Source organism: Strigops habroptila, chromosome 2 (genome assembly GCF_004027225.2).
Source record: "Strigops habroptila isolate Jane chromosome 2, bStrHab1.2.pri, whole genome shotgun sequence".
Lineage (NCBI taxonomy): Eukaryota > Metazoa > Chordata > Aves > Psittaciformes > Psittacidae > Strigops > Strigops habroptila.
This window is the reverse complement of record NC_044278.2, coordinates 101,959,154-101,986,294: the sequence shown is the minus strand read 5'-3', so window position 1 is coordinate 101,986,294 and position 27,141 is coordinate 101,959,154. Positions and strand designations below refer to the sequence as shown.

Genomic DNA, 27,141 nt, shown 5'->3' with positions numbered 1-27,141 from the left:
CCTGAGACAAATATAGAATTAAAATCACTGGATAAAACTGAGTGTTTAACTTTTAGATGGCTAAAGCTGGCTCTAATATGTAAGTGCCATAGGGAAGAGGGAAAAAATTTGCCAAATTTGCCTTATTGCCTGGGACTCTTGGAGGGTCAGGTGGCCATTCACAAGGTCCAAATTTTCTTCAAAATAGTGCACTAAGTGGAACTCATTTCTGGCATGTTTTAAGATGTGGACAACGTTCCTTGTTTTTCAGAATGTCTACTGGTTTTTCTGTTTGTTTATTTGCTTGTTTTCTATATTTTTGACAGTCTTTTTCTTTGTGTGATGTTGTAATGCAAAGAAAATAAAGTACATAGCAGAGGTGTGAGCAGAAGGGTACCACCATGGAATCCCGTTACAATAGATGGGGAGCAAACAGCAGAAAAGGAAAGGAGAAGAGCCCTCTACACAGAGCCACCCTCACAGAAACATGTGTCTCTTAGGTCACATTAGTTAAACTGGGTAAGCAGAGGGACAGCAGTCAATACAGGTTTTGATGTTGGAATTAATTTTTTCCAATCAATACGCTTTGCCTAATCAAATATCTATATGCCTTCAAGGCTTAACACTTCTGTATTTAATTGATCTGTCCCTGACTAGGATCAGAGTCAGGGTACCTTATGATCATTTCCACTTTAACTTCTGCACTTTCTCAATTAAAACATGATGTACATTTTGTTATCTCAGAAAATACTGTTGTGCATACCTAACGCATGTGTTTGTGTGATTTCTCCTCCTCCTTTCCCAGCCACAAAGAGCATTTGTTTTCACAGATGCGCTAGGGAACTACATTTAGCGCATCATTGGGTTTGAAATTCCAGATATTTCAAAGTGAACTTACAGCCTCGTCAACCATATAAGACACTTTTTTGTTTGTTTGTTTGTTTTTTTATAGTAGGAAGATGGTGTGCTTAAAAGAAAGGAGGAATCTCTAGTAAACAGAGCACTAAACTGAGCATCAGGGAGGTCATTTGTGCTTCCCTCATTACGCTATTTATCTGTGTGGTGACCTGGGATGAAGCATTTCACTGCTCTTTCTTCCACACAACTTCGGATTTTCCCCTTTGTTTTATCTCATCCTACCATAAATGTTTTGATGTGGTGTCCATTTCTCACTGTGTTTGTATAAAGCCTGCAGCACTTGACTCTGCCTTTGAGCAACTGAAAATGAGGGCATGTAGGGGAGGACAAAAAAAGTAGATGCGTGTCTTACGGAGTTAAAAATAATAAGAAGTTGAGATGAGAAAATAGTGTTTTTTTCAGTTGGGCCTAAAATGTCTGTCCTATTTCTTGAAGGAAACTTTCTTTTCTAGTAGCAGGAGTACTTCGGACGTAGTCCACAGTGGTTTTCTAATATGCATAGTTAGTCCATGTTGCTTCAGATGTCCCCTGGAAGGAAATGAATTTTAGACCCAAGCTGGGACCTGGACACCTCTTCTGGAAATCTCCCCCCATCCCTGTTCTCTGTTGGGTGGCTGCAAGCAGTTACAGAGAAGAGATCTGAGGACTACAAGCTCGAAACAGGGCCTCCTCTGCATCTGGACTGGAGAGGCTGTGAGGGACCATGATGACAATTTTTACCTTCTTTTGCTTCTCTCTACTTCTGGAAAGGGCATATCAGGATTTGCGAGATTGTGCTAGTGTTTTAGAACCCTGTGGATGCTTCTGTAAGCATTATTACTGCATTCTCGCACGTGGGAAGAAACTATGGTAGAGGCCCATTGATAAGAGTATCTTGCTTCAATCAGATCTCAGCAATTTCCTCAATCCAGCTGATAAAGCAAAGCCCAAACTACCCTTAGATCTCCAAAGCACCCTTCCACCTTTCTGATTATGACCAGACCAAGTACTTCAAAGAGTTAAAAAATCCAGAAATGAATTCCTCGGGCCTGTTTCCTTCCCCAGGATATTTCATCATAGGACAGGTTGAACGCAGGGAAGAGATTAGCAATTTTTTGTAGATTTGATAGCATGCATATTTGCATCAGACTGTTAAAACATTTTTTTTATATCTGAAAATTGCTTTTTTTTAAAGTAAATTTAATCCCTTTGAGCACATTTTGCACTTTATAGCTTTTAAATGACACTTAAGCTCCAAGTTCTGTCACTGTTAATGAAAAATAGCTTGTCTCCATTTGTAAAATGAGAATCTTTTAAGCCTGCTGGCTCTTATTGCAGTCAATGGGATATTTTTGCTTTGGATTCCAGCTGGAAGAGGATCAGCTCTGCTGCGACTAGAAATGTACCTTTAAATCATCCTGCATCCTACTTCATTAATTGATGCATTCTGCACAAACCTGTGACATTTTCATTTTCTAAGCTGTTTATGAATTCCAACACTGAATAATCAAAAAGAGAAAAAAAAAAGCTCAAGGAAAATATATCACTGAAGACCATCACAGAAGCTGTATGTACAAGAAAGCATGCAGACCACAGGATGGATTGCAAAGATAAATGAAAAGCTCCATAGAAGCCAACATAATGCAGAAGCTGTATCCCCAGTCGTGCATGTGTAGTGTTTTTAAATGAGTGCTGCAATACCTTCATCCAGTGCTTGTTTGGTACGTCTAACTACAGAACTTGGGGTGGAGTTACAGGCTGACATAGCAAAGCAGAATCATTAACCTGCATTCCGCCATAAGATGGGATAAATATGGGATAGCGTGTCTTCTTAAAATGATTTTTTTAAATGCCATCTGCACAGATAAAGCATACAGGGGTGTCCTACCATATTTCCACAGGGAAATTAAATAATAACAAAGGAAAAGGGGAAAAAGGCAGTGCGTTTTGAGGTGCTGTGAGGAAGCAAACTGAAATTTGTGGGTTAGTTGCCAAGAGCCATCATTCAGTGTCCTTGGGAGACAGCAAGCATTTTATACTATCTTCTTCCCTGCTATTTCACTTTCTGTAACAATGCAAACCCACAGCAATGTGTTTTAATCTTTTGCTTCGCTGTATTTTGCCTTATCTTCTCTTCCTAGGTTTTCAGAGAAAAACAGGATTCAGAAACTTTGATAGATCAGATGAATCTGTGCAGATTTTCATCTGATTGTACTGAAATGACAGTATGAGCAGTGCAGTGGCAAAAACACAGAGTAAAATTAAGACTACATAGCCCTCAGGAAGTAATAAGATTTAATAGCAAGACTGAAACCTGATGTGCCATTCCCAGCCCTATTGAACTTTACAGCATGGCATTTGAATGCTATTGTAAGTGTGCTTCAAAATGAGTCTCTGCTTGGTTATGCAAATTATTCTTGTAGCAAGGAACCACTATGTGCTACAAAATTAAAACTGGGAGGAAAAATAATTGCTGTGGGATAATATGCAATAAATTCACTGAAGCTGCTGGCTCTGGTGAGGTAACGTCTTGTCCCTCTATGGGTGGAACATTTCTCTATTGAATCATTACAGTTTTGCTCAGAAGCATCCTACTGCTTGAACTGCCCTGGGAAGAACAGTAATGTCAAGCAGATATCAGGTTTTCCCAGTAGGAGCATCCTGCTGGGAAATGGGCTGCACTGGCGTGATGGTCTGAAAAGCTCAGCTGCGGCAGCTCTCTGTAATTGCTATTCCCTTCTGATTTCTTTGCTGAATGCACTAAACTGCTTCTAACAAACAGATCTGAGAACAAAATCCTTGACTTGTCACCAGTGTAATACTCTGCATGCTAAGCTGGGGTTTGTGACTAGTTTGCCTGCATTGTTTCTTGCAATCACTATTTGATACTGAGACTCTCGTCTGTTATGGTACCAAAGCTTGACACCGAGAGCTTCTGTTTCAGTTGGAGATGTTTAATTTTTCATGATCAGTGCAGTTTAGTGCCTCCCCAGGTAGGAGGTTCTGATGCTAATTAGGAAAGAAATGTTTTCTGCCTTCACAGGACACATGTGCACTCTGCATTTTGGTTCCGTTAGACAGCTGAGCAGAGTGGGTTTGGTGGCAGTTGCTGCTGGCTGCACAGAGCACCCTTTTACTACTATTGCAGCTTGAAGAAAACATTGCTCCGTTTTCTCTCCCAGCCCACACAGCTGCCAAAGAAAGTCTTCTTTTATGTGGAGGCTGTTGAAGGAGATACATAGTCCTGCTTGGAAGCTGGTAAGCATCACGTCCCAGAGCGGAGTGCTGTGGTTGTGTGGTGTGAACAAAGGGCAGGATGGGTTTGAGTCTTGTCTGTATTCCTTAGTGATGAGGAGTTTGGTCCTATCATATGTATTATTTGGCAATTGGCTGTAGATTTACAGCAAAAACTTTTCAGACCTTCAATGATGTATTTAAAGTTTGAGCTTTTTTTTCCTTTTTCTGTTTCTGTATTTTTTTTTCTCTATAGCTTAAAATAAAAATTTATTTTTCATGACCGTGTTGGGCTGAAAAGAGTGGTAAGGTTAATCTTTCTTTTTGTGAGCTTATATCAGTGCAATTGGATATCACAGCGGTTTTTATATCCCACTTATAGGCTGTTATACAGAGTATTATGGGCATTGCTTATAGGGGGTTGTTTTGAATATATACTTGCTCTTTGCATCATTTCCTAAGCTGCTGTTTAGCCTCACCATTTATTTTGGAACAAGAAGTCACACAGAATTCTGTTCTACTCTTTGATCCTGTATTGTTTGCCAGGAGGATTTTCAGCAGGAGTGTTTTTTAGTCTACTGCACACAGAGTAGAGCATTAATAAAGAAGTGTAAGTGGAGGAATTAGAAATGTCTAATCATGGGGCTTTTTGTGACTGTGCTGAAGGAGGTGTCTGAAATACATTAACACAAAATGACCTTCCCTATGATAAAGCAGGAAGAAAAGTTTAATGTTGTGTGTTTCTCTTTAACACCATAGATAGAAGAAGCTGCTGCAGAGCTTGGACCTGCCCAGGCTGGTCCTGTGATTTCTTGTGCAGGAAATACCTGTTTTGGAGGAGGGGTGTCAGCCCTGGCAGAAGCTGGGTGCAGAGCTTGCTTTCCAGCGTGTGCAGCTGGTTGCTCCCATCTCAGTATTTCCCAGCCAGAGCATGGTTGGGTCCTACTCCTGCACAGACTCCCAGTGGCCTTGGTGCCTGCAGGGTGTAGGTTTGACTTCCAAGGGGCCTGTTGACATGTCCCTCCTCACAGGGGAGAAAGGAGATTTTCAGCAGTGACCTGGGGGGATTGATAGGCTCCATGATGATGCTTTGATGCTGGGCAGCATGCAGGGCTCCTTTCCTCCATGTGTTTCACAGCAGACAGACTGCAAAGCAGATCCCATGAAAACATTAGGGTGTACATGCCTTTCCATAGAGGGTCTAAGTTTTTTAGAGCTGCTATAATTAAGTTTAGGAGATTTTTAGTTTAGAAAACAGAAGTTTCATCTCAGAGCTTGAGTCTAGGGCTGGGATGGCTCACAGCAGAGATCCCTAAACTCATAGCAAACTCTAAAGCTGAACCTTGAGCACAGTTATGGATGGTGGGGTTTGAACAAACACAGAAAATCAAGCACTTCGGACTTAAATGAGGCCCTGAAGGACTTATGAAGCTGCCAGGTTTGTGTCTGCACTGGCCTTATGTGGGAGGTAGGTATATACATGTTGCAGTTCCTCAGCTCTCAAGAGGACAGGATTATGAGCACTCAGGAAAATGTTTAGCACAAACCTGAGTGTTGCATGGGGTGCTGCTGCCTATACCCGGGTTTGTCAGGGCTTCTTGGATCACCGTCCTCTTGAATACGGGTGCTAATTCCACTTACACAGTACTCGTGTGTCTGTACATGCTCCTCCAGGTCATACAGTGGGTTTCTAAATAAAATGAATTGCTCTTAAAATGTGTTTTCTTTTGCCACAAAATTACAAGCAGCTTGTTAATGTCTTGCAATATTTCAGATTTGTTTGCCAGAGTGGAAAACAGAGTGAAATATTTGCCAAAATAAACCATAAAGACTTTATTAAGAGTAATTGGAGTGGCTCAATATATTTGACTTTCTGAAGTGCTACTGATAAGTTATTTCAGTGTGAAGTTGGGGTTTGTAACTGAGTAGTGTCAAATTAATGTGCTGTGTGTGTATTTGAATAAGATGATAGCACGAACCAGATTCTACAGATTAACATTAATCTGCATATGCATTTTCAAACTGTGCTTTTAGATATTCCACCGGAGTCACAAATACTCTGAAGCAGCTACAGAATCTCTATAATGTGTTTAATGCTGCCTTTAAACCTTTTTGCCACATTTTTGTTGCCAATAGCGATGGCAGCAACAGTGGTGATGTGCCTCAGTGGGTCCTGTTCCTCTCCCTGCTCTTCGGATGTACTTTTTTTGTCTTTGTTGGCTCTTTTAGTGGTTTTGCCAACTTGCTAAGCTGCTTCTAAAGCGAGTGGGGTTTTTCAGTCACAGCTTTGTGCCACTGCTGCTTCTGTCCCAACAGGGGGTAATGGGTTCAAGCTTAAACAGGGGAAGTTCAGGTTAGATACAAGGAAGAAGTTCTTTACTGTGAGGGCGGTGAGGCACTGGTACAGGCTGCCCAAAGGACTGGTAAATATTCCATCCTTGGCAGCGCTCAAGGCCAGGTTGGAGACAACGCCTTGGGCGACGTTGTCTAGTGTGAGGTGTCCCTGCCCATGGCGGGGGCGTTGGAACTAGATGATCTTAAGGTCCTTTCCAACCCTAACGATTCTATGATTCTATGAAATTCCAGCTAAATGGAAACCTGGCTCTACTTGTAGTGAGATTTTAGCATTTGCTTACAGATTCTGAATGGGTGTACACGTGAGTGAGCTAAAGATATTTCTATTTTAGAAATATCTACGGATATTTCTATCTTGTGGACTATTGTCCACAATTTCTTGCCCATCACAGATTTTGACATAATATGCTTTCTTAACAGAAATAAGTGAGAAAAGCCAGCTGAAAGCTCACTTGTATCAAGGAATAGCTAAGAACTGCTGCTTTCTTCCACCTTGACAGCAGTAATTCGAGCAGATCTTGCAGTTTTCTGCAAGTCCTGCAGGGTTTAGAGTGGTCACATTTGCAGTCAAGTCCAGTACCAAGGTCCCAACTTTCACTGACAACAGAAACCAAAAGTCTAGTCCTCATGGCAAAGAAATCTAAAATATGATTCACGGACACCCAAAAAGTGGTTAAAAAAAATCCCTGACCCAAACTGTGGTATTGAAAATTAGTAAAATCTAATTTTTAAAGTAGGCTGAGATATCAGCAATTTTTATTGATAAGATGGTGACATGCTGAAACAAGAGCATTTCAAAGCTCTGGGAAGCGTTTCTCTGCAGCATGGAGGATAGAAACTGACTTCTTTTAAGTGAAAGCTTTCATTCTTAGTTAATCTCATGCCTCCTGGAGCCAAGACTTTAAGAAAATTCAGCAATTTGTTGGTGCTCCTCAGGGATTTTATTTTTTTTTCTTTTTGGCAGAATTGGTCTTGCCCATCCCCTTTTTGTTCAGTCAGAATTAGTGAGCTGCACTTGTTTCAGCAACTCAGTGGGATTTGCTGAGCTCCCAGCTCCTACTTCAAGTCAGCAAACTGCTGAGTCCTTCCTTTGGGCTATACCTACTTCAGCCCATTTATAGGGGCAAGAAAAATAGCTTCATTTCTGTGTTAGACTGCTTCTCATTAGTTCAATATTCTCTGTACTCAAACGGCGGGGTGGAAAGGTTATTTTTGAATGAGCACGTCCTATGCTTTTTGCTCTACTCAGCTGCAAACATTAGTTTCAGAAGACCGCAGACCAGCCCCACCGAGCTGTGTGAGGTGTGTAACTCCTTCCCAGAGCCAGACACTGACACGCTTTGGTCTGTAGGACTACATTTTATTATTGATATGTACTGTGCACACCACATACTTCAACAGAGCTAAGCTGCCTGTGTACTAGGGAAACACTTCCAGCAGTAATCCTGAACTGAATAAATTCCTATTTCCGGCAGCTGGGGAATATCCATATGTCACTGATGAATTCTGCCAGCTCACATGTTGAAGTTCAGGTTTTAATATCAAGATTTAATTTCCAAAGGGATTTACTAAATCAGTGCAGTGCCTTTATAGATGGGGAAGCACGTAAGTAAACACAGATGAATTGATTCAGGAGAACTGAGCTCCTTACCTGGGGGAAGAGTGTCAGGGTGGGATCCTGCAGTGGATGTCTGGGTGTCAGGGTAAAATATTGATGATCAGTTCGGTGGTTCAGGTCACTGGACTGGATGAAATTCTATCTTATTGAAGAAAATTGATTTGCATTCAGTCCTGTTTGGGAGGTACAATCAAATAAAAGTGCTGTTTGTCAGAAGACACGTGTCTCTGTCTGCTGTGTATTTGGTTTTTTTACTGTAATATTTCGTGTGTTTAATTTCTATGTTATTTTACCTGGGATCTTTTAGAGTTCTAGAAAATTGCTTTCATAAACGCACAAGAATAAGCAGACAGTGAAAACAACCCCACCCCTCCAAAACAAACCAACCCACACAAAGCCAAAAAAACCCCAACACAAAACCCAAAGAAAACCCCATGTCTAATCTCATCTAGTAGTTTAAAGTGGTAAACCACCAGGAATTTAGAATTAATAACACTTCACAGCTAAAACTGACTTGTTAAAGATTTGTGATTTTAGAGCATCCTACTGCATTGCCTAGTCACAAACTGGATTTTCAATGTTAACTTCTAAGTAATTGCAATTTGTCAGTCTATATATCTCTATTTTTTGAGGTAAGAAAGGCAAAAAAATGAGGATCTCTTTATATGAATGCACAGAAAAGTAGTTAAGCTTATTTCCTTTTAAAAACATTTAATATTTCATGCTCCTGCCAGCTCAGTTGGGAATCTTTAAAAGCACATCTTACAAGAGCTGACCAAGATTTTTTTAGCATAGTTTGTTTTTTCTCTTTTTTTGTTTTTCCTTTTTTTTCTCAGAAAATGCTGATGGATCAAACTCAAACCTGTTAAGTTTAAATGATTTTTTCACTTTATAGAACGTTCAAAAATATTTTGAAACTGGAATGGGCTGCCCCTGCGTTCTCAAAATAAAACAATCTGGTTTTGTTTATAATTTTGGGGATTTAAAATAAGGTGATTATTATCACAAAATAAGTACAAAAGGTGAAATCAAACAATATTTTGGTGCTATTAAAAATATTTTATTGTCCCAGATACTACAGATATTACTGTTTTTTCTGAACATTTTAGGATCATATTCATGTGCTGCCTAACCTCTGGGGAAAAAGAGAGTTCTGTCCCCAGAATTAGAAATAACAAAGGCTCAGTCCTTTGGGAGTCCAGTTTTGCCATTGATTTTCATGTGGAAGACAGACTGGGACCACTGTGAAGGATGGCCCCGTGAAGGTTGTGACAGTTATAATAAGTATGTGATAATGGTAGATGTATATGGAAACATACAGATGGCAGCTGGTGGTCCCTGAAATATGCAGGGAGCCACACCCAATTTGTTGTATTGGTTAAGACAGGTTTATTGTCCCTCAGTGTACTGCTTGGAGTGTATTGCAAGTGTCTGGTTGCTGTGTGTTCCCGCTCTGAATAATTCTTGGACTTGCTCCGCTAGCAATAGCTTATTTTTTAAATACATGTCTTACTGGCTATGCACTTCTGTAGTTCAATTTTAGGCTTTATTCACAGTCTTTTTTCTCCTTCCTTGAAATGAAACAACCATTAGTGTTTTTCAAGGGTCCAAACCCACCTAGGTATGGCATATTTTCTGGTTTTCCATGTTTTTGGCAGTGTGATGAGCATGAGGAGATACTGTCCTGGGACACACTGTGTGGGTCCTGGTGATACAGGAAGAGCACATGCAGACCTACGCTGACATAGTGGTTGTGAGCAGTCTTGTGGGTACAGGTTGGAAAACATGACACAGGATCCAGTTTAATGAAAATGATTGTGTGGGTAGTATTGGATACCAAAACTCTTTCTTTTCACCAGCTGGTTCATGTTCGTACCCCCTAATGCCAGAGCTCCTCAACATCATTCCTGCCAGCCCACTTCTAAATGCAAATGATATTTTGGGGCTAGTGATTTTCCCATTGTACCCTCAGTATTTGCTGGAGACACTCAGCTTTGTTGCTGCCATTTTGCCACCAGTGGCTTGATTCAGACATAGTACCTGGTATTTATCAGAATTGGTTAACATTTCTACAGTGCTTTTTCTTAAAGTAGAGCTGGATGTCATTATGCACCATTGACAGTTAGTAATTTGCATCCTGGAAGGGTAAGAGATCTCGTCCTGGGTAATGAAAGGGGTGACAGCAGTTGTTCTGCTAATGTGCCATGGTGGTAGCTGAGGATCCTGAAGAAGGTTCTGAGCAAAGCACAGACTCCAGTGCCCCTGCCTCAGGAGACCTGCAAGGCAGAGAGGGGGAATTAAGGCACATCTTTGCCCTTGCAATGTTGATGTCTATCATCTGCCGTATGAGAGCAGCTTCTTGAAACAGAATTTGTAAAGAAAATAAAATGTACTTTGGCATAAGTCCTCTTCTAGCAGCTTATCACTGAATAATTGAAGGTTGTGAGCTCCTGGAATGAAGAATTTGTAATGAAAGCAGTGATCCAGTGATGCAGTTTGTGATCTGGTTTTGACATGACTTGCTACAACGTTTTCTAGATTTCCTCTTAATTTCTTCCTTTATTTGCAGTTCTGATCTCTGCATAGAAAATAAACTCTTTGAGGCAACTCTAGCAGCAAAATAAAAAATGTAAGGTACATACATAGAAATCCTTCCAGCTTTAATTGAGTAAGCCAGGTGACTTCTTCAATTACAGCTAGGAGGAAAACACTTTTGCTTTCCAGGAGCATCCTGGCTGCTGTTGGACAGGGAAGCAGGGGCAAGTGTCAGTCTGGATGTGCTGCTTGGCTGAGGCGATCATGGTGTGGTGGCGATGGCCTCCTGCAGGAGCTGTGCTTTGATTTGAAGGGCCTTGACACAGCAGTTGCTCTGCTGGAGGGGCCACCTCAGGCATCGGTGAAAGTCAGACCTTTTGGTCAAGCGTATCTTCTCCTGCTGCACAATAGCTGGGAAGGGGTGGAGGAGAGTGGGAGGAAGCACTCCTGGGCTTGTGTGAAGAGGGGATGTGTTCCTTACCCTGTGTGGGATAACCTTTGGAAGAACTGGAATTTCTGCGTCCTCATCATGCTCCTGTAAAAGCTGGCTTGCACAGCAAGGTGGTCGCTAGGGAAACTGAAGGATAACAGTTTTACTTGCTTTTGCTTTATCATGATTGTTCAGGATCACTTGAAAGATTTTGGATTTTCTGCTGCTGAATTTCTTTATTCAAAAGTACTGGAAATGTCCTGTCTTTTCTCCCCTCTTTGGAATTTCTTAGAGTACTTAGATATGAATAGCTAAGGGTTTTTTATCTCGTTTAATTGAAAGCATGGATAGTTTTGATCCTTAATAAGTATATCTTTTCTTCCAGCTATTTACATTGTATCCATACAAAATAGATGTTAGCATTGAGGAAAAAAGATTTTAGCCCATTTGATCAGAATGATTTATTTTCCTCAAGCAGAGGTCACTGTTACGGTTACCATAATTCACCTTGTTCCCGACTCATCAAGACGGGCCTTCCAAGTAAATAAGGCAGACAAGGGCTGAATTTAAAGAAAATGTGTCAGCCTACTTTTGAGGCCCTGCCTGTACATTATAAAGAAGCAAAGAGATCTATGTACTGTTTTTCACTTGGAACTCTATGTGTCTTGATTTGCCCAGGCATGTCCTCTAGTGCTTTGACATTCAGGGTACCTTGAATTCTCACAGCTAGTCTTACATGGCCTCAGTTTGCCAAAAGCTGTTGCCACCCAGGCTCTCAGGAGGGGCTCACAGGTGCCTGTTCATCCATCCTGGGTTTCTGGGTGGCTGTGGAGAGATCTTAATTTCATCCCATAACCATCAGTTCAGATTCTGTGAATATCACCATCAGTCAAAATTGATCAAACGTCCTTTCTCTCTCCTCCAACTCCTCTGCCTCCATGGGCTATGAGCCCTGGCCAGGAAGGGCGTGCTTCCATTTCCATCTCAGTTCTGTCCCTTCCATTTCCATGGCAGCCCCTCCTTCTCAGTGCAGCAGTGCTCTGTGTTGCTATTGCAGGCTCCTCAGGCAAGTCCTTAGCTGTCCACTTACCAGAATCACAGAGCTGCTTAAGCTGGTAAGGATCCTACCATTGATTGCTACTTCTGAACCACCACACTGGGTGCCTTAATACGAAAAGGAATTTTAAAAAGTACTTTGCACTTCAATGACATGTAAGTTTTGCTATAGTTAGCTGGTATTATTTGTCAGGGTTGGATGAATTATGGCATATTATATTTGGTTGTTCTTCAGATAGGGTGTCGTAGTACCATTAATAACATTTGCAAACACTATCTGCTGTTTGACTGGGCAGTAATGGAAGTGCTGTAATGAGTCTAAACTGGGCAGCAACCAGGGAATCTTTGAATGATGTTGGTGTTGAAGGCCCTGTGCAAATTCATCTGGGAGGCATCTTTGCAGGGGAATGGACATGCTGCACATTAAGTGAAATTTGCCTTGGATTTGGGGATGTGCAGAGGTTGTGGTAAGATTTAAATGCATTCACACCAGTCATTCAGAATGTAATAGTTTCCAATATGGCGTATTTTGCTTAGTACTGACTTTAGCAATCAGACAGATGGAAAAATTAGCCTGAGGTGATGCCCACATTTTCTCAGAGAATCAAACCACTCATTTTGCCCAGGTGTCTGTGTTTGGTGTGCTTGTGTGCGTAATTCATCACTTGCAGAGCCAGTCAGACAGCTATTCTCTGGAAAAGGCAGAAGCTAAAATCTGCGGTGGTTTCATGACATGCTGGTTCTTTTTTTTTTTTTGTCTGACTGACTACTATCTAGGTTATTACTTTATACATTGCTATGTATTATAAATATGTCTATTATAAAGGATATAGGAGGCAAGAACCGTAGATAAGATTGCAAAATAGTTTTCATTACAGTTTCCTGGATTTGGATGGCCAGAACTTAGTGAAACATCTGCCTTTCTGAGAGAGATATCCCAAACATGGCTTATGTCCAAAGATGACAACCTGATATTAAAAGTTTTACAGATCCACTTAACAATATTTTTGAGAGAAAGGGAAGTTTTTGAAATGCTTACTTGGGAAGGTGGGGGTCATATGGAACTTTAAACCTGATGGACAGATTGTACTTGTACAGCAGGGTTTTCAGTGTGCTGCAGATTTTGGGGAGCTTATACTAACGATCATTTGAAAACCAGCTGATGTTTGTACACAGCACAGACCCCCGGAGCCCTGCTGTCCATCGCCATATGAATCAGGTATGCATGCAAAGCCAGTCAGTTTTATAATTAGCCACTTGATCTAGTGCACTGCTCCTAGCTGCCTCAGAAAGCTTGCCAAACATTTCAGGGAATGCAAGGTCATGGCGAACAGACCTTCTTGTAGCAGCACGAGCAGCCCTTCTGTGCCCTCTTGGCTGGAGGGGATTGATGTCCTCAAAGTAAATAAACTCAGCTGCAGACAGGGAGTTCAGAGGAGCTGTTGAAGACTGGCATCCATAATCTCAGTGGAGATGCCAGAGTCCCAGGTACTTTTTGTGGAAAAGTCTCCAAACAGGCGTGCTCTGTCCACCCAGAACCTGCTGACACTGCAGGTGCTTGCGTGGATCCGTGTAACCCCACTGCAGGAATCTCTATTAAAGTTGCATAGTGGAGCACTCAAAGCCAAGTACGTGTCAAGAATAATGTTAAAGACACAGTTTTACCCCCTCCCCCTCAATTTCCTTCCCACCCTGTATTCATGCAACTTTGCAGTTGTCTCACTGCAGTGTTTTGTTTTTTGTTTTTTTTTTCCTGGGAAAGCACAATCAGGTTGGAAAAAGAGAGCGCCCAGGGGAAGCAGAGATGCTGCTCTTGTGAGGAGGCACTGTGCGAGAATCTGTGCTGTTCCCAGGGACCACCCTTGGGATGGACCTGGGGTGGTGCCCTTGCTTGTTGAGTAGCATGATGGGGAGCTGAGCGCTCCTGGTTGTTTTTAAGGAGGAGGGAGCAGGTGGAGCTGCAGTACTTCCCAGTGGTGGAGTGGACTGGCAGAGTGAGAGCAGACTCTGGGCAGCTGCTGCTCTTGTGGGAACAGAGGCCAACAGGAGATCTACCTGGTCAGTCAAGGGGTGGCAGCGTTACTAGAAATGAAACTGAAGGATCCTTCCTTCAGGGACAGGTTTTCCTGCCACTTGCCTACATGGAACACTTGTTTCCTGTGAAACCCATGAAAGGGCTGGGCCTTTCGTTAGATGCTGCCACAGATGTGCTGGCACATCCCCACTACAGGAAGTCCCGCAGGTAGTAGACCTGCATTAGCAGGGCACCACACTAATAAGTACTAAGCCAGTAAGTAATAAGCTACTAAATCCTTCAGGAGATTCCGGAAGTAGCTTATGACCAGTTAACATGAGGATCTCTCCATCACACTTGGTGTGTTTTAAACCTGCCTTCTGTCTTTTATGACACTTGGCGTGCTGGTTCACCAGCTGTCTTCTCCTTGACTGCTTATCACAAGGCAGCAAGCTGCAGGGAGCTGTGTTCGACCCAAGGACTTGCTCCAAGAGCAGCAGCTAAAGTAATGCAGGTCACATTGGCTTTGTTTTTTCCCTTCATGTGGTGTACATGCTGCCTTTCTGGGCCAGATGAGGGAATTTGTTACAGGGAAGCACCTCGGTTCAGCTGGGGGCTGACACTACTGAACTCCTTAAGCAGCACCTGCATTTTGCACTGATGCCAACAATTGTACTGTTAAACGCAATAGGAAGTTAAACTCTGCAGACAGCTTTTCAGAGGCTGTTTTATATCATACAGATCCCATGCCTCTATAGGATACTCAATACTGGCTCTGGTGGAACTTATCTTCTGCATCAGATAGATAGACACTGAGTTTCCTTTAGGAAGCCCTGGCTAGAGGAAGAGGCATTGTCTACTTTTAGTGAGGCCAGTTAGCCTGAAGCAGTCCACCTGGTTGCAGAAACAAGTTCTGCATGATGCTACTTTTGCTTCCTCTAAAGATCTGGTGTGAAGCTGAAGCCTCTAGTGAGGCTATAGCCAAAAGCTGGTTGCAGTCTTTGGGTGTGTAAACCATGGGGTAGCAAAAAATAAATACTTTTTGCTTGTTTTTTGAAAAATTTATATTCTTGTTTTAAAAATAACAATAAAACCTGAAGAAGGTGCAGGAAGGAATCATGGAAATAAGGGAAGAAAATACAGTGACAGGCATTTAACACCTCAAAGCCGGAGAGGTGACTTGATGTCATTTATAAGCTTGGCCATGAAGGGATTTTGACAGTAAAGGAGTAGCGAAGAAAGGATTGTCAAGGACTAATAGTTGAAAGCTGATACCATTGAAATTCCAGCTGGAAGTAAGTCACCAATTCTGTGGCTCAATAAAGGGACTAATGAATGAAATTTAATAAGTCATGATATACAGAGGTCAAAACAGATAATTGGTTCTTTCCTCTGGGCTCAAGTTCTATGAATCCAAGAACTGATGTACCTTCCGCAGTTTCATCAAGCAAAAAAATATGTATTAACTAGCAGCAAGTCTGAATCAGCTTGAAAATATTTTCTACAATCTTGAATGCAGTTTCAGAGTGTTAGAAGTTCAGAGGAATTTTTTTCTTCGCTTTTTTTTTTTGGCAAATTTGTTCTGAGATCAATTATCTCTGAACTATTCCTGTGTGCAATTTGGCAAGTGTGCATGATTTTAAATAGATTTAAGAAAATATTTGGAAAATAATTGGTTGAAGAATCCATTAAAAAAATAATGATTTTGAACTGAACAGTATTTTTATCCTTTGGGAAATGAAATGATTTTGCTTTCAGACTGGTATGAATGAGGAGTAATTAAATTGAAGTCAACAGAGTGACATTTTTCAGATTGGGTGTAAGCAAGTTTATAGTGCAGTCCACCAACAAGGAACCTCGTAAAATGTGCTCCTTGTGAGTTTTCTGGTTTCAACTGTTTATTAGGACTGCTTGAATTATTCATGGTGTATAAATTATTTGATAAAGTTGAATCTCTTTTTCTGTCAGTGAAAAGTTTGCAGACTGCTTCTGAATGCTGGAAATGAAGTATTTGCAGTCACTGGGTATTTGTGGAGTTCACTTGGACTATCTGCATTTTGCTACCTGTGGGCTGGTAGCCAGTGGGTCATAGGATCATAGAATGGTTTGGGTTGGAAAGCACCTTAAGATCATCTAGTTCCAACCCCCCTGCCATGGAAAGGGACACCACACACTAAACCATGTCATGTTCATCATGTGTTACTATCCCAGCTTGGCTGAGGCACTGACACCTTTTAAGGAGGATGGATATACATATACAGTGAATGGAAGTCCCTTCAGGAAGCGGTGGGGAGAAGGATCCTCCATGTTAGTGCGTGCAAGACCTATAGCTCCAGATCTGTCTCAGCCCCTGCAGTCAGATGGTTCCTGGACTGGACCAGGGCCTTCTGCCTGTCCTCTGTCCTCTTCATCCCCAGCAGAACCAGCTTATCCCTTCTGAACCCCTTACCCCACAGTGTCCAGCATGTGGAGTCATAGTAATGCTGGAGCATGCCTGTCCTCTGCCCTATGGCCTGCCTGTTCCTCAGTGCCCGAGCTCCTGCATGGGTTCCCACTGTGGGAAAGCAAAACATGAAAGTCTCCTCATGAATGATCCTTTTCTTGTGTACATATATTCATTTGTGTGTGCATATATGCATATATTCATATGCACATATATGTACTTATATGCACACTTACATATATTCGTGGAAAGCAATCAGTAACCGAAGTCTGGGGAGGGAAGGAAAAGCCTCTGCTGCATGGCTTTCCTCATAAATTTTCCTCCTATGTGAGGTGGAGAAGAAGTGTGGGAAGAACATGGCAAGTTGCACTGCCTTGTGTGTTTGAAATAGTATATTGATAAAAATGTGGTTTTAATTGTTTGCAATGGTTACACTGAAGCACCGCTCCTTGTGTTTCCCTTGCATTATCCTCTGTCAAGCTGTTCATAGAGTAGCCGTGGACTTTGGTACATCTGAATTTAATTTCTGTTAACAATAGAGATATTTAGTCCCATTTGAGGGAGGAAAAGAACAGAAACTTTTGGGAGCAGAGGTAGCTTGTAAAGATAGCAACATTAAGTTTGTTAGCTGGTCTGTAGTAGTTAAGCTTATTTCCATAGCAACACTATCAGTTCAGCTCCAGAATTTTGAGACTTTTGTGTGCCCAGTAATTAGAACTAATATCCTAATTTTAGCAGAGATACTACGTTTGTATTTGGCGAGAGTCTTGTAACTAAGCACACTGCTTGGGGTGTGAAATAATGTTCTATTTTCCTTGAGTTCTCCTTCTTGGATCACTTCAGACTGCTTAACTAGCTAAAAACAAAACACTGCCGTCTGCTTTCTTGGTACATAGGACTGGATTTGCCATTCGGGAGAATAGAAGCATATATATAATTTACTTAAATACGAAAGCTTGCAAATTTGTGCAATCCTTGACAAAACAGAAAGGCAGAGACAAAGTACAGCATTCAGAATACTCATATAGTCCTCATCTAAATTGCTCTAGTTTAACACAGTGGTGGCCTCTCTGATGAGGGATTTGCATGCATTACTGCTGAGTGTGGAAAGGGAGAGTATCCCGCTTGCTTGCAAGCAAACCATGAGGTTGTGTGGTTGGGATCTGTAGGAAAGGGAGTCATCCATCCCAGCTTGGTCCCACTCCCCACCTGCGCTTTTTGGCTTCCCTGGAACTTCCCATTTACCTCCCCAGAGGCCAGCCTGCCATTCACAGGAGCCATTTTTCTGAGCTTCCCCGTGAATACGCATTTGATGGGATGCACCACAAATAGGGAGTTTTGGCAGCACACAGAGGGATGTTTATCAGCTGTGCAGATCTCCCCAGACACTGCCAGGTAGCACCCAGGGGTTGAGGAGAAGTGTGCCTGCCCCTTATCTCTCCACTGTCATTCCTGTAGGGCTGAGGACTGTGATCTTTTCCAGAGCCACCAGCAGCCACCCTTTTAATAACAAAGCAGAAGGACTACAGGAAAGCTGTGGCACAAGATTGCCATCTTTCCACTGAATTCAGTGCAATGACCTTGGTTTATATCATTTAGCCCCATATGACCAGACTCTGCCTATTTCTTATAACCAGCCTAGCAGTATATACATTTCATAAATATATACATGTTTGCATTCCAATTTAAAACACTACATTTTATCCTCACTGATGTTGTCTGTGGAATGTGGTACGAAAAACTAAGCAGCCACAGTAGGAGAACTTGGGTTTATGTGAATTTGTGTCCTCCATCCCCTAATCCCTCTCAGCTCCTGCAGCACTGCTGCATTTGATCTGCATTTCCAACCTGGTGAGCAAACATGGGCCTGGTCTGCGACTGATTGGAGTTAAGTGTTCAGGGATAGACAGTGGGCTGTTGCCTCCCAGGATAAGCAAAACACTCCTCTCTATCTTCTGTACCTAGCCTCTAATTTTCACAAAAGCTGTCAGGACTTCCATCTCTGAGACCCCTATCTTCCTTATCTCCAGCTGTCAGATTTGCTTAAAACTGGCCAACATGTTCAAATATTAGTGAAGAAGAATTGACAAATGTATATACAATGTGATTGTGTAAGCCTCAATTTCCTTAGAAGCCAGGCTAAAAACCAAGTCTGCAGTGTTTTGACAATAAACCCCAATGTCTCGGCAGAGTTCATAAAGAAGCGGGTTCAGCAAGTGCAGTGGATATATAGTAGAAAATAGCATCAGAAGACTTGTTCCTGTTGCTAATGAGTTCTGAAGGTAAGAGAACAGTTAATGTATTCATAACAGACTTATACTCAAAGATTTGTAAATAATTTGTGGTTTTCCATGAGTGGGAAGCCAACTACCATAAAGCTTGGACCCAAATAGGAAACAGTTTTGTAGCAGCAAAGGACTTCAGATTTTGCAGATGCAACAATTCAGCTGTAATCCCCCTGGCAGGTAAAAAAAGTTATTTAGTAGACTTACCACAGAATATCTGGGGACTTATAATTTAGTCTTTGTGGCCTCCTGGAGTTCTGTCACAATTTGGCATCTTCTTCCCCCTAAGGAAAATGAAACTCTGCATTATGACCAATATCTTGCGAACTTGTGTTTATCTGCAAAAATTCTATTATAAATCTAAACTAAAGGCTGTTGGTGATGGATTTGTGTGTAAATTGGCAGATAGTAACTGTTCTTAGGAAATACTAGTGAAATAGGCAGGTATACTTTGCATGTGAATCATGGTGGCCTTTGGGAGTCCAGAACACTGATTTCTTTTACCATGGGTTTAAATGGCTGAACTACTGTTTAAGTATGAACAATTCAGTGCTTTTTTGTAAGTTTGCAGGTAAAAAGCACAATGGCTGGTCAGCAATAGGCAAGGGAGACAGCTTATAGACTGGATCCAGAGGAGTTGCCTTTGTTCCAGGTTGAGCTGTATTTATAAAGGTAAAATAAAGGTCTAAGTGATGCAGTGCTGTAACTAAGACCTATTCCAAAGTCTAGGTAGTGGCTGCAGCCTTTCTAGTTACAATAAAGTGGCATTGCTTATGCTCCACAAAAATAAAATTACTGGAATCTTTGTCCCTTTGCTTTGGCTTAGACCTGAAAATTTTAGCTCTAGGAAGGGAAGTGGGGTGACCTCCCTATGACAGAGGGAGGTCATAGTGGTGAGAGGCAAGAAGTGCTGGTTGCCTTTTCCATCATTAGAAAGTTTGTGTGGCAACACAGCATCTCCTCGGTCAAGTCAACCAAACCGCCTTCACTTGGCGAAGTTTTCCTGCCTGCTGGGAGCCATGCTCTTGAAGGAGATGGAGAATTAGAAGCCCCGTGCTAACAGTCAAGCTATGACCCCTTTCTTGAAAGTTTATTTTCAGCTTTGGGACACGTATTTTGGGGCTGCATATTGCTGAATACTGCATTTATGTACAGCTCCTGTGAAATTGGAGAATGTTATTAAAACTCTTTAATTACAAGAGAACTTAAGGTTTTTTCCTCAAGGTTTTTTCCTTAAGGTTTTCTCTCATTATTATTCTCAATTTCAGCAGGCAGTAGAGAGGCCTTTTGATTTTTTTATTCCTTTGGGTTTTTATTACAATCATTTGGGTTTTGAGGGCATTGGTTGAGTTAATACTTGGAGGTACATTTTTGTAAGGTGTGGTTCAATGTCCCTGGGCCACAGGAAGGGGGTCAGTACAAAGGATAAGGACATTTCCTTCCACTGACCTCGCATTTTGATAAGGCCATTATTTATAGGGGATGTGGTAGAATTAGCAAATGAAGGCTGTATTTGTTTGGTCCTGTTTTCACTGAAAACTTGAGATCTAGAAGAGGTGTCCATCACTGCCCATATGCAAAATTTACGACCCTCAATTTAAGAAAGATTTTGTGAGCCATTTGTAAGCATTTCCTGATTCACAGCAAACAAATAATCGCTGTTTTAAAAATTCTGCTTTCCTAGGAGGCTGTATCCAAAGAACCTTTTTTCCAAGCACTGGTGGCCCTAGCAGCAATACATAACTTGCTGAAATGAAAGAGCAGCTGAAAATATATATATATATTTATAGTTTCAGCTATTACAAAAGAAGTGGGTCAAAATGTGCTATATTACCAATGAAACATAGTACTTTTTTGCCTTCGTGGTATAAATCACCTTGGCTACCTGACTGTGATAACTATGGATTAGGACTGATATTTGGGTACAAACTGGTGGAAACTTGATCTGCCGCATACAGATGAGGAGGCCCTAACCCACAGGCATGTCTTTGGTTTCTCTTCATGTGATGCTTATAACTCATGCATGAAAAAGAGAATTGTGGAAGTGTTTTTAAAGGCTGTAGTATGTTGTGGGATTTATTGCAAGGAGCAGTGAGAATTGGAAAGCTAAAGAAGTGCCCTATCATATTTTGTCTGATAAAGGGATTCGTACAGCCTTCTGCTGCAAAAGATAGGACAAGTAGAGTAGTGTTTCTAGCTTAATGGATAATGTGTAGTAGTAAATATGAAAAAGAAGAGACAGCAGTGTATAGTGTCTTTATTTTAGCCCCCCTTTAAACTTTTTCCATTTAAACTTTATCTGTAGAACATCATAATCTATTGTGCAAAATCAAACTAGGGGTCCCCCCAGAAAGCTTCCTATTAACTGGTGGAGAATATGGGAATTACTTTTGCTAAATACATTAAGGAGATAGATATCTTTTCCATCCTCTCTGCACTGTGATCCAGTGGGCTAAGGAGTGAAGTTCTCCTGTTAGATGAGAAAGGTGAAGCATTAAAGATAGTAAGTGTATCTGGCATGAAACTAAGGAACTACTGGGAACTGTGAAAGGAATTTCTTTGGCGATGTAATGAAAGACTAGCGATTAACATTACCTTCTGGTGCCAGGAACAGAATGGGGAACCCATGGAACAGAGTTGAAAGTGGAGAGCAGGCTGTGTTAGGGACATTATGACCTAGAGAGAGAAGCTGCCCAGGATACCTCAAAACTGGGGGCAACTTACACTGGTAGCCATGGATGCACGTAAAAGCTTTGCTTTGTCCTTTGCCCCCACAAATTCATGGGTAAATCCTTTCATTTTGAAAGGCTGTCCTGCACTGCTGCAAGGGAACATACCACTAAACTGGACCAAGTCTGCTCATACTTAACCACACAGTACGCAGAAGGGTTTGTACACATCTGCTGCAGTCTTAGAAGAAATTAGAGGCATCAACAGTGTGTGAATGGCTCTTATGAAGGGAACAAAGGGAAACTCATTGGGATCTGCTGAAAGAATGACAGTAGGAAAACTTGATACCTGCTAAAGATAGGGATGTAATCTGATAGGGAACATTCAAACTTCATAGCACATGGGAGCTGTGTTATGGCTTAAATATTGTCTATAAATTAAGCACCTGATTTAAGAGTGTGTGGTTGCTTATTGTTGTTGAGAATTTACCTGATCCTCGTTCTGTTTATTTTAGTTTCTAATACCTCATCTTCAACACCCAGGGATGTGACTGAGTCCCTGTCCCTGGAGATACTTAAAAGACATGTAGACGTGGCACTTAGAGACATGGTTTAGTGATGGGTTGACAGTGCTAGGTTAATGGTTGGATTCTACGATCTTAAAGGTCTTTTCCAACCTAAATGATTCTATGAACACTATCTGGCTCACTAGCTCTTTCATTGCAGTTCATTGCAATATCGTTGACTCATTGTCCACAAAAAAGTGAAAGGGAGATTAATTGGAATGTTGATTCAGTGCTTTTCATCCTATGTGGTCTCTGCATGCTTCATGTGACCATGACCCACTTCAAACACTACTGAAATATAGACACTGAGCAAATATGTAATGAATGATGTGCAGGTGCAATTGGCATAGCTGAGACTACAAGTGAAAAACAAAGTTTGAAATTTCAGGAAGCCTTTAGCTAAGCAGTATGTCAGTAACTGTGTTAGCATTTGCTGATGGAAGGAGAGCATCTCACAGCACTTCTGAAAATCTAAGGAAAGGATTTTCAGACCAAAATAATGCTCACTTGTGGTCATTTAAATGACCACACAAGGTGGCTATTCAGATCACAGCTTGTCTGATTTAGTTCTAAACATATTGCACAAGAAAATAGTTGAACTAACCTGGGAAAGATAGACTAGAAGACAAGGACGTCTGTCTTCAGCTCTTTAGAAAAATCTGTGTTTGATACTGGAAAGAAATGTTACAGGAAAACTCTGGTCATTGCTATGGTTATTACTGCAGAGCAATTACACTGATATTTATCAAATCAGTAATGGAGTTGGAAAGGAACATCTACTGCCCAGCTATACTTAAATAAGATCTACATTGCGATGAAATAGCTTTGTTACACTTTCATAAAAAGCAGCAATGCTTAGTAAAATAAGTTAAATCATTTAGAGGAATTAAAGTAGTGACAAGCTAATACTGATCCTTCTAATTACTGAATAAATTAGCATAAGGGAAATAAATGATGCATTCCTGGATTTACAACTGAAGGTTATTTTATTAGAATGATAATTTCTTGGTTTGGGTTGTTTCTGAATAGTCAGGTGTGAATATATTTTTTTTCTTTTTTTTTTTTTTTGCAACTGACAGTAAGAAAGGTACATAGAAATGAAAATATGTGGAAGAAAGTATACTGTAGAGAAGTAATCTTCTTCTGTTTTATCTTTCATATGGAGCTGGTCATGGGTTTTCTAGATTGGCTTTTCTCTCTGCTTGCATTAATTGCACAGCTGGAACTTATCCCTGCTGATAGAAGCTTGTTCTTTGATTCAATAATTATATTTATTTTCAAATAATTTCTGAAGACAAGTGCATTTACTGAAGTTTTAAGAAGTTGGCCTTTTCAGACTCACATCATGGTATTGTTTGGATTAATAGTGTACCCACATTCCAGAAGTCACATCTTTTCCAATAAAAATACATGAAGTCATGTTGGCAGTGCAGGACACATGAGTATTCTGTGAAACTGTATTGCACAGAAGGAATTATAGAAGTGATAATTAATTTTTTTTATTCCAGTTTACTATTTCGTCTACTACATCTTTTCTGTTTTGTTAGATAGGTGAGTTTTGGAGGGGCTGATCCTGGTATGAGAAAGGATGTGCACAGAGAGCCAAAGCAACAAGTTGGCTTTAGCAGTCAGACAACGAAAGTCTCATCAATTTCAGATGTTTTCAGACTTCAACCGTGTGCTAAAAGAGGGAGGAGAAATGAAAATAGATGAATGTTATCAGACTTGCCATTAGGTTCAGAGGACTCATACTGCATTAATTTGAAGTCTGTGCAATGACCAGTCCTCGTTTTGGATGACTGGCACCGTGTTGTAAATACCAGTAAAAACTGCTGAGCATATTGTCTAACCTTTCCTTGTAATGGCAGCATCAATCACTCCATGATTAACATGCTCACAGGCACCTTTTTCATCTTTTGCCATAGTATCTCTTCCAGTAAAAGAATGGATTAATGGCTGAGCACTTGAGGAAAAGAAAGGAGTCTTCTCTGAAGGAGACTGTATGAAAGTCTGTAGAAAATCCTAATTTATCATGTGTCACTTGGAATAATGAAACACCCTCCTCATTCTGCAGAATCAATAGTTTTTTAAATATAAATGGAAATACATAACTGAAAAAGAGGATCATTCGTCTATTGAATACCTGTAACCAAATTATATAGTAACTTTGATTTATAAATGCATTTTTTTTCTGTATGGGGAGAGATTAGTCAAATCACATTACACATTTCTCATTTTCACAGCCAAAATCTCATTATTCCAGGGTATCAGTCAGCCACTTGCCTCTTCTCACCCATGTCTGGAGTATGACTAGTTATCTAGAAAGATTCAAGAACACTATGTAGCAAACGAATCCAACTGCAAATAATACGATAACGCAAAGAGAGGAAAAACTTTACCTGCATACAAAAATATAACTTCCTATTTGTCAAATTTGCAGAACACTTTCTTGAAGAAATAGTCAATTTACATCTCTGCTTGTACAAGCAAGTAAAGAATAGTGTGCACAATATAGAGTGGTTTTTTTCTGTACTCAGAATGTTTTATTAGTAATTAATCTAACATTGGGTTTTTTTTCTCAGTACTGTCCTAGGAGAGGTTACACAATAATTTCCATGGCCACTAGAATTTCCCAAGTATGTACAAATATCTTATTAAAGTAATTCTGATAGGAAAGTATTACTTACACTTTCTAGCACACTTCAGCTGGTGACAGGTAACTGTCCAAAAGGTTGCATCCTTTAGCATTTTGGAGTCACTAACCCTCTGAGCTGAAAACTTTATTGTCTTTGACTTCTAAGACACAGGGTTTCATCCTACCATAAAAAGTGCTGCATCCACATTTGAAAATTGCTCACAGTGTGTTCAGTTTTCATGGCACTGCGCAGGCCCAAAGCTTGTGCTGAATTGCAAGCAGCAACTCAGGCAATGAAATAAATAGAAAATCTTCAGTAAGGTAGTCCAAATATAATCTAGACTGGTGCTTGTGTGAAAAAACTGAACTGGAATTTTAATAAATATTCTGTAATTCGAAGAACTTCCCTATTAAACAGAGTGTTTTTTTTTCCATTTTGATATCTTTTCAAGGCTTCTGATGAACAGAGAGCAAGAGCCTTCCCCAAGGAACACCTTCAGCAGAAAACAAATAGTAAGTAATACATTAGGCATGTGAGGTAGATCTTGCAGACAGTTACTAGATTCCACATAGTCTAATAGATGCCTCCAGAAATTACACTCGCTTGTAACTGGAAGGTAGCATGTGATACCCTGTTTATGTACAGCTTCTTGACTTTCACTGGTGGGCCAGTAATCCATATTCCACAGCTAGCTTTCTGTGTTATCTACTCTTTGTAGGTGTGTGAACTGTTATTATCCTCCTACAGTCAGCCTAGTTTTAGATGCTTCATGTTAGTCATTTCGTGAGAAACAAGCAGCCATATTGAAGCCGAAACAAGATGCCTATTATAAACCAACTTCTAATCCCATCCCTAACTTACCACCACAGAAGTTTATTCTCTCTGGAAGTTCACATGCTGAACCTTGGTGAATAAGGGATTTCTGGGAATGTTAGGGAAAGACACTTAGGTAAATTTGTGAAAGCTCACCTAATTTCATAGTCAGTCTCAGTTTGGGGTCTTTTTTCTACTCTGAAAGAGCCTGACTAGATATTCCACATGAGCTTTGCTTCGCCTGGCTTTGAGGACTTCCTTAGGGCTGTGAATGTGTTGTAGGAAATAGGTCACTTGCAGAGATGTACAATAGACTTATCACCCAAAATGCAGAAGGGAAATGATTAATTAGATTTTTTTGAAACTTGACTGTAAAGGTTCGTCCTACTTTGTGTCAGACATTTTATGCAAATTATTTAGAACACTTGTGTATTAATTAAAAGATGTATATATTACCATATTCATTATCTTTTTGACAATACATGTTCTGAGCAATGCGAAAAGGGGGATAACTTGGCAAATTGCCTGTGTATGAAAAGTTGGCAAAGTCACTGGGGAATTTCAGAGTTGTCAGTAGATGTTGGAAGTGTCCAGGTTCTTATGGGAAAGCAATGTCCTCGCTGATACAATATGCCAAAGCTCTTGGTATGGGTGAGAAGAACATGCTAGACATGAAACCTATTTCCTGACAGGAGTAAGGGTTGTAGTTTACTGAGGTGCATCTTGTCTTCTCACTTTTCCTGCCTGGCTGCTTGTTTCCAGTAAGGTGCCTGTACAGAAGTTCAGTCTGAGGGTGGGTTATAATACAGGAAAGCTGTTTAGTATAGCTTGATGCAGCATAATCCTTGTATCCCACTTGAGATACACTCTAGATGGGTAGACAACTACAGGGTTGAAAAACTCTGTTGAGCCCACCGACTGATAATAAATGGGTCATGCTCTTACCTGCAGGCCAATTATGAGCTGAATTATGTGTGGGGACATACCCTGTTTACTTTTATTAGTGACCTGATAGGAGTCATTGTGTACCCTGAACAACTCAGTGGATGACACAAAACTGGAGGGAACTAGAGGATGTGCTGAAGGGCAGGGCTGTCATCCATAGGGACCTGGACAGGCTGGAGGAACGGCTCAACAGGAACTTCATGAAATTAAACAAGGGCAAATGCAAACTCCAGTGCTGGTGATTGACTAATCCTCTGCATCAGGTCTGTAGGGCAGTGAATTGGGTGTGAGCCAGCAGTGTGTCCTGGCAGGAAAACTGAGCAACAGCATCCTGGGCTCTATTACGAGAAGTAAAGCCAGTAGATGGAGGGAAGAGATTATCCTCTCTACTCAGCACTTGTTATACTGCATCCAGTTCTAGTCCTCCAAATACAGTAAAGACATTTACAGATTTTTGATGTTTGAGGGAGTTCATCAGAGGCCCCTTAGATGGTGGCCTCTCCTCACATGGTGAGGAGCAGAGACAGCTTTGCAGGGGGACCTGACAGCAGCCCCCAGTGCCTCAGGGTCATTTAGGAGACAGAGCTGGGCTCTTTATGGTGGTCCACTACAGGTGGACAAGAGTCAGAGGGCATAAGATGAAACAAGAGAGGTTCAGACTGGATA

At 41.0% G+C, this 27,141-nt stretch overlaps 1 protein-coding gene across 4 annotated transcripts in view; it reads left to right on the top strand.

The window, feature by feature from the left end:
* The window catches only part of MTUS2 (microtubule associated scaffold protein 2), a 296,717-nt gene that overhangs the window by 35,247 nt on the left and 234,329 nt on the right, over nt 1-27,141 (top strand). For 2 of the 4 annotated variants that reach the window (XM_030476626.1, XM_030476620.1), the window contains exon 3: nt 25,169-25,229. The exons of the other annotated variants lie outside the window; for them this stretch is intronic. The gene's annotated coding sequence lies outside the window, so the exon portion shown is untranslated. The remainder of the gene's footprint in view (nt 1-25,168; nt 25,230-27,141) is intronic. 4 annotated transcript variants of the gene reach the window in all.